The sequence below is a fragment of the Peromyscus eremicus genome, chromosome 9 (genome assembly GCF_949786415.1).
Source record: "Peromyscus eremicus chromosome 9, PerEre_H2_v1, whole genome shotgun sequence".
Taxonomy (NCBI): domain Eukaryota; kingdom Metazoa; phylum Chordata; class Mammalia; order Rodentia; family Cricetidae; genus Peromyscus; species Peromyscus eremicus.
Window position 1 is genome coordinate 6782093 of NC_081425.1, and position 6712 is coordinate 6788804.

The window sequence follows — 6712 nt, forward strand, 5'->3', positions numbered from 1 at the left end:
ATGCTCCCAGGTAAATGAAAAGGTCTCGAAAGTGGGTGGTAAGAGAAAGTCAATTGCCTTGAGATTAGTACTATTTAATTGGAGAGAAAAAGAAAACAGACAGAGCTTCACTAAGATGCCTGGCATTGCGGAACGCACGTAGCGAGTGCTTCAGAAACCTGCGTGACTCGCATAGGAACACTGAATCATCGTTCACGAACTGCCCCAGCGTTTGCCAAACAGGTTCCAGGCAGAGTTTGTAACCGAGGTATGGCCTTTCCAGGACGCGGGTCGCAGGGACTCTGCAAACGCCGCACCTGGGGCTGGCCAGAGGACTCCGGCCTCCAGGGACCCAACCGCTCGGTCGCCCAATAGCAAACACTGACAGCCAGCCGGATCTGAAACACTTCGGCAAGTGTGTAACGCGTTTACCTAGGGGCCCCAATCCTGGATGACGGGAACCCGCACCCCCGCTTGTCCCTGTGCTCGGCCGCGCGCCGAGCTGGTCTCTGGAAGGGACCAGGACCGTGCTTCTCTTCTCTTCTTGGTTGGGAAAAGTGAGACGGAAGGATCACGACTTGAATAAAGCAAAGAAAAATGCGGAACTGAGGTTAATTATTGACGGAACACAGGCGGGACAAGTAAACATGAAGTACTCAGGGATAGTATACTCGAGGGGAAGCAAGCACGCCGCCGAAATAGCTCAGTTGGGAGAGCGTTAGACTGAAGATCTAAAGGTCCCTGGTTCGATCCCGGGTTTCGGCAGCTAGCTTTTAATTTTAATCTGACAAGATTCAGCTTCCTAATATCCGTCCATCCAAAGGCTTTCCACGAATTCGTCTCAAACGCGCAGAAGTAGGGTTGTAGAGGGACATGCGTGGCTTTCTCGACCACCCGCGGCCACAGGCACGCCGCAAACCACTTGCCACTTCCGGGTGTCGTCGGAGGCGCTGCTGCGCGTGCGCAACGCGGAGCCCTGCCCCACAAGGCGTCTCTGCGGCACTAGACTGGGGAGGTGGCCCAGGGTGGGAGTCTGGGACCGCGGGCCGTCGGGGATCTCTGGCGTGAGAAAGCAGCGTCCTCTCCTGTTGGGGAACAAGCCAGGTCTGCCCTGGGGGCGAGGAAGACATGCCCAAATCTCATTCGACTCCCCACATTTTAATGCTGCTCTAGTGCGCACCCAGGTGGCTCTCATCGGGATTTTGCTAGAGATGCAAGAAAGCAGGCGCTGGGGTGGCCCAGGCAGGTTCACTTGCCTAGTGCTAAAGGCGTGGTAGCTTTATAGCGCCTGACATTTAACTAAGCACACGTGCTTCTGGAAGTGTGTCCTGGGAGAAGCCCAGCCTGTCGGCATCACTCTGGAGTTAGTTCGAAATGCCCTACACCAGGCTGCTCAATGGAGCCCAGCACAAGAGGAATAAACACCCTCCCTCCCAGGTGGGTCCCATGTAACTCAGATTTGAGCTCCACTGGGCTGGACATTCCCTTCAGAATTCTGATGTTATATATGGTCTGGCCATCGTCCACTTCTAATTTTAGTCTCTCCGTATGTATTTTCCCATAAAAACCAAAGTCTGAAACTGTAGCCTGATAACTTTTATTGTTTTTCCCCTGAGGTGCTGCGTCCTCTCATAGATCAAACTATGAGATGTCACCTCCTAGGAGTGGGGTGTTTTCCTGGAAGCCCTGCTGAAGCTCTCCGGACAGCGTTTGTGTCTAAGGACTGGAGGGTAAAGGGTGAACCGGAGACTAGGCCCTTACTTTACAAAAGGCATGCTTTCAGAGGGATGCACTCCAGCATCATTAAATATTCGTGAGAGTGGGTGCTCAGTCCTGTCCTTCTGTTAGCTCCTAGGTTGTGACTGTCTCCTCATGCTTTGAGGGGTTGATGAGAGGAAGGGGAGTCTCCTCACAGCTCCTCAGAGAACTGTTTGGAGAGAAAGCTGGGGCAGCTGTAGAATGTCCAAAGAGTAAATATTTCTTTCTTAATTGTTCTGTATACTCTAATCACTTCAGGCCAGAATTATGATAAAAAAAGAAGCTATTATAATTGTTACACGCAGTAAAACTAGATGAGCATTGAATATTTAATTATAGCCTTTTACCAATGAATATATACATGTATCATGCCCTTTTTATTAGCCTAGGACCTTTCACCTTTTCAATGGATCATGCTATAATATTATCATATCTCAATTTGTTTAATGTTTAAAACTTGACCAGAAATACAATTACTTGAATTTGTCTCAATTTATAAGTCGACATGGATCTCCCAGCATCATCTTTAATACATGTTGTGACAGTGGATTGCCCTGCTATGAGTTCCTCACTGAGGGGTCTCTAAACAGTGTTTGTAGATAGCTGTTGGAGACTGCAATTTGGAAGAAGGCCAGTAGGTGGTCCAGGGAGTGACATCAGAATGCCAAGTAAGAACTGAGGTCCAACCAAATTAGTACCACACATTCCAATGTTAGTGTGAACAGTCTAAAGCATGGTACATAGGCCCCGGTATATTATACACAGCACAGTGAGCAAACCCATCCTGGACGTACCCCAGTTCAAAGCACCAAGAACAACGATTGTCACCAGTTATAGGGTCCTCTCTAGTTTCCAAGCATGCTGCTGAATGCTCTTTGTGCATAATCTCATTTTGCTTGTCAACAGTCCTCCAAAGTTGAAAACAGAGCTGAGTAAATAAATAAATGAATGCAAGTTACAAGTGCTTTGCTTGCTCTTGAGAAAAGCCAGCATGAGACACAAGCCTGAGGCAAACAAGTAAAGTAGTGCTTCTATTACATACACCACGGAGTCTTGGCTGGCTTGATCATGAGTAAGCAACTGCCAGTGCTGCAGCTTTATGAGTCCATTGGTCCTATCACCTTCAGAATCCCCCCAGCTCGTGGTTCCTGCAGTCTTCCTACACATTCTTCCGTAAGAAGGACCAATCTGGCAAGACATACATGGGTACAATAGTGGTGGGCAACCAACTGTTTTCTGATTGGATCTAATGTCTGACTCGCAGGAGGAAACACATGCCTAGGATAGAGAAATTTGATCAAACACCCATAGCTGGGGAGCCTTGCAGGCCTCCAGAGTGAACCTACCGCTATTATTTTGCTAAATGAGCAGAGTAGCCAACTACCTTCTAAATCACATCTCTGTAACCAAAGATTAGTGCAGCTCTCAGTCCCCATCAGAGAAGCTTTTTTGGGTACTGAGTGGTGGGAAATGTAGAAACACATAATTGGCCCTAGTGCAGAGAATAAGTGTCTGTGGCACGTTCACCCATAAATGGGTATCTTTATCACATGGAGGATTTTATTCAGGTTTGACTAATTCAGCTCTCTTAGCTAGGGTTTTATTGCTGTGAAGAGACACCATGACTACAGCAACTCTTATAAAGGGAAGCATTTAACTGGGGCCGGCTTACAGTTTCAGAGGTTCAGTGCATTATCGTTGTGACAGGAAACAGCAGTGCATAGGCAGACACGGTGCTGGAGAAGGAGCTGAGAGTTCTGTGTCTTAACCCAGAGGCAGCAGGAAACTGTGTGCCATACTGGGCATAGCTGAGCATAGGAGATCTCAAAGCCTGCCCCTACAGTGACACACTTCCTCTGACAAGGCCACACCTACTCCAACAAGGCCATACCACCTAATAGTGCCACTCCTTAGGAGCCAAGCATTCAAACACATGAGACTATGGGGGGCCATTCCTATTCAAGTCACCACATCAGCCTAAAGAGGTTATACAGGTTAAAGAAGAGGAGATTCATTTTGAAATGTCACACTGAATGGGTATGAAGTAGATGACCCAGTTTTCAACAGAATATGTGTTTAAAATTGGGTAGAAAATTATGGTTGAATATATTTGACTATATTGAACAGGACTGCTATCTTATAGCATTTTAAAAAAAATTTAAGTGTGATCTCTTTGTGGTCTTTCTTGCTGATGGTTCTGGAAGGGAAGGGCTGGGGTAGCAGGATGTGAAAAGACTGAAGAGATGAAAATGGTGTCAGCTCACTGGAATGACTCTTATTATTGCATTAGGTCTTAATGCTAAGTACTACCATATGCTGTTGTATTAATTTGATAAAACATTGACCATATAAAATGTGGAGAGGAATATGTTTATTTGGCTTGCAAGTTATTTAGAGTCTATCACCAAGGGAAACCAATGCAGGAACTTAAGGCTGACATCGACCCAGAATTCTGAAGGGATGTCCAGGCAGTGGAGCTCAAATCTGAGCCCCTCTGCCGTCACCACTGCATTGGACAGACAGAGGGACCGAGCCCTAAAGCTTGAAATACAGGCTCTTTGCTTTTACATGCGGGATTCGGGGTCTATGGTGGTCTTTTGGGGGTCCCCGAAATCTGGGCATAACAACACACACACACACACACACACACACACACACACACACACACATTTTGTATCCTGATGAAAATCAAAAGGATTCTTCGCAGGGCCATTCTGTGTGATTAGTCTCTATAATAGGGGAAACCAAACAATTTCTATCTATGTTCACTGTTGATGTCTGAAGATAGGTGATGCTTGGCATGGACCGCATGGTGACCATTGCTGCTTGACAAAGTTCTGGCATTTCGACTTTGCAATCACATTTCTCCAGCACCCTTTTACTTTAATTTTTAATGGTTCTTACTATTATGTCTTCCCTTTGGAATATTTTGTGTGGGCTTTGGTGAAGGATGAAAATGTGTACGATGGTAGCCTCTTTAAACACAACAATTCTTTGGAAAAAAAATCCCCACCACTGTGGAACCATAGAGTGTGATAACTCTGCCTACTCCCATATGAGTTAACATCAATCTGCTAGAAAATTTAGATAAGTAACATATGCTTGATAAATAAGATATAATTTATAATCAGGCTTATAAATTCCTGAGGTTTACTTAGGTTCACAGTAATGTTTGTCTATCTTCATCTTTGCACACTCAAAGTTTTAGCTATTTGGATTTACTAAGCCACACAAAAAAACTGCAATATTCTATAATGGAGTGACTGATTCCCCCAAGAAAGTCATTTTCCCAAAGTCAGGAATTTAGACAAAATTCCCCATTCCCTCAGGGGCTTATAGAAAGTTCCTGCTTGCTAAAAAAGGAGAAATTTTTATCTCTGGCAAGAGAAACTTGTGGCCCTTCCATTAACATGTGACTGGTGCCTGTTAACTTGTCAAGGTCGATAGATTCCTTATCCCTGATCTCAGGCCGCACCCCAGCTCACATGCCTCCTTTTTCTTATTTAATCCTATGTGCAGCTGTGGAGTATAGAAGGTGTATTCTTTGTTCAATAAATTTGAAGGCAGCCATCAGAGTCTCCTCCTACTCTGGGGACTCCACACCTCCTCTTTGGGACCTGAACCCCACCAAAACAGATCTCCTGAAGATACCATTGGAGATAAGATGCCATGACAAAAATTGCCCTTTTCCCATCACAAAGCAGACTGTGAACTTGATAACATTTCCTCATCTGTGTGTAGATGCCTTTGTGTTTGGTGTTGCATTTATTTATTTCAGGGATTTCTCTTTGTTTTTGTTTTGTGTTTAAACTAGTCTTTCAAAGGTTGGTGATCGAGGAGACACATGGGAACTTCCAGTAATAAGAGAATTAAAAACTGAGACAGAGCAAAGGACACCCAGGCAAACGATTTAGCTTTAATGGAGGCTATTTTTCAAGAAGAGAGGGAGAGTGTTTACAAAGGAGACAGCTCGGACAGAGGGAGGGATTAGTCTGTCCCACATCAGAGGTAGGAGTAACCCTCTTACAAGCTTGCTGGAACTGTGCAGGGTCCAGTAATTTTCCACTAGTCATGAGAACAGCATTTTTAAAGAAGTTGCTTCTCTCATGTTTTAAGGGGTTCTTTGTCATGTAAGATAAAAATCACTGGCTGCTTTGTCCCTGGAGACATTGTTAATCTCACCAGTCAAGAATAAGACTACTACCACAATTTAAAGCCAAATTTGAAGCAAGCTTTAATTAAATACTGGCCAGGTGGATAGGCTCTGGCTAGGTCTATCTATTTGTGGTTCCCCCACAAAAATGGCCCTGAATCACAATTGCATCGGCTTAAGTATTTCCTATCACGTCCAATCAGGGGCAAGCATACATCCTGAGGTATTTCCTACCTGTGAACCTCTCACCCACATGTGATCAAGCACATCTGGTGCAGATGGGTCAAACTGTTTCACGAAATCCCCCGAGACCACCAAGGAGCCGGTTTCTGATGCAAGCACATAAGGACCCTTTTATTCAGGTTCAACCTGGGCCACCTCACGACAGATGGAAGGAAATGTGGCGGTGGCCACGAGCCCAGGTGTAGAGAGTTTTTATAGGGAAAAACCACAAGCCCGAAATTGGCAACCTGGGATTGGGTAGAAGGGATATGGGGCAAGGTGATTTTTTGAAACTATTGGTCTAGACTTTGGGCGCAAAATCACATATGAAACCATTGGGTTTGACTTTTGTGGGGAACCACAACCCACTGAACAGGATTATCTGGACTGCTCAGCAGGATCATCTAGATATCTTCAAGGGCCATGAACTGCAGACAGGATGTCTGTAGGAGGATGCTGCCCTGTATCTGTTTCAGTTGTCATGGCACATTCTTGAGGTCCTTCCTGGAACTGAGAATAGCAGGTGGTCTGAGATGGTGGCCCTGTCCCTAAGATGGAGCCTGTAAAGTCAAGTCTAGGCCTTCATAAAACAAACTAGTT

The 6712-nt window shown here is 45.4% G+C and overlaps 1 non-coding gene across 1 annotated transcript; it reads left to right on the forward strand.

Annotated features, from left to right (window-relative positions):
• The first annotated feature begins 671 nt into the window (after positions 1-671).
• Trnaf-gaa (transfer RNA phenylalanine (anticodon GAA)) lies at positions 672-744 on the forward strand. The gene has a single exon. It is a non-coding gene; the product is annotated as a tRNA-Phe (tRNA).
• The last annotated feature ends 5968 nt before the right edge of the window (positions 745-6712 follow it).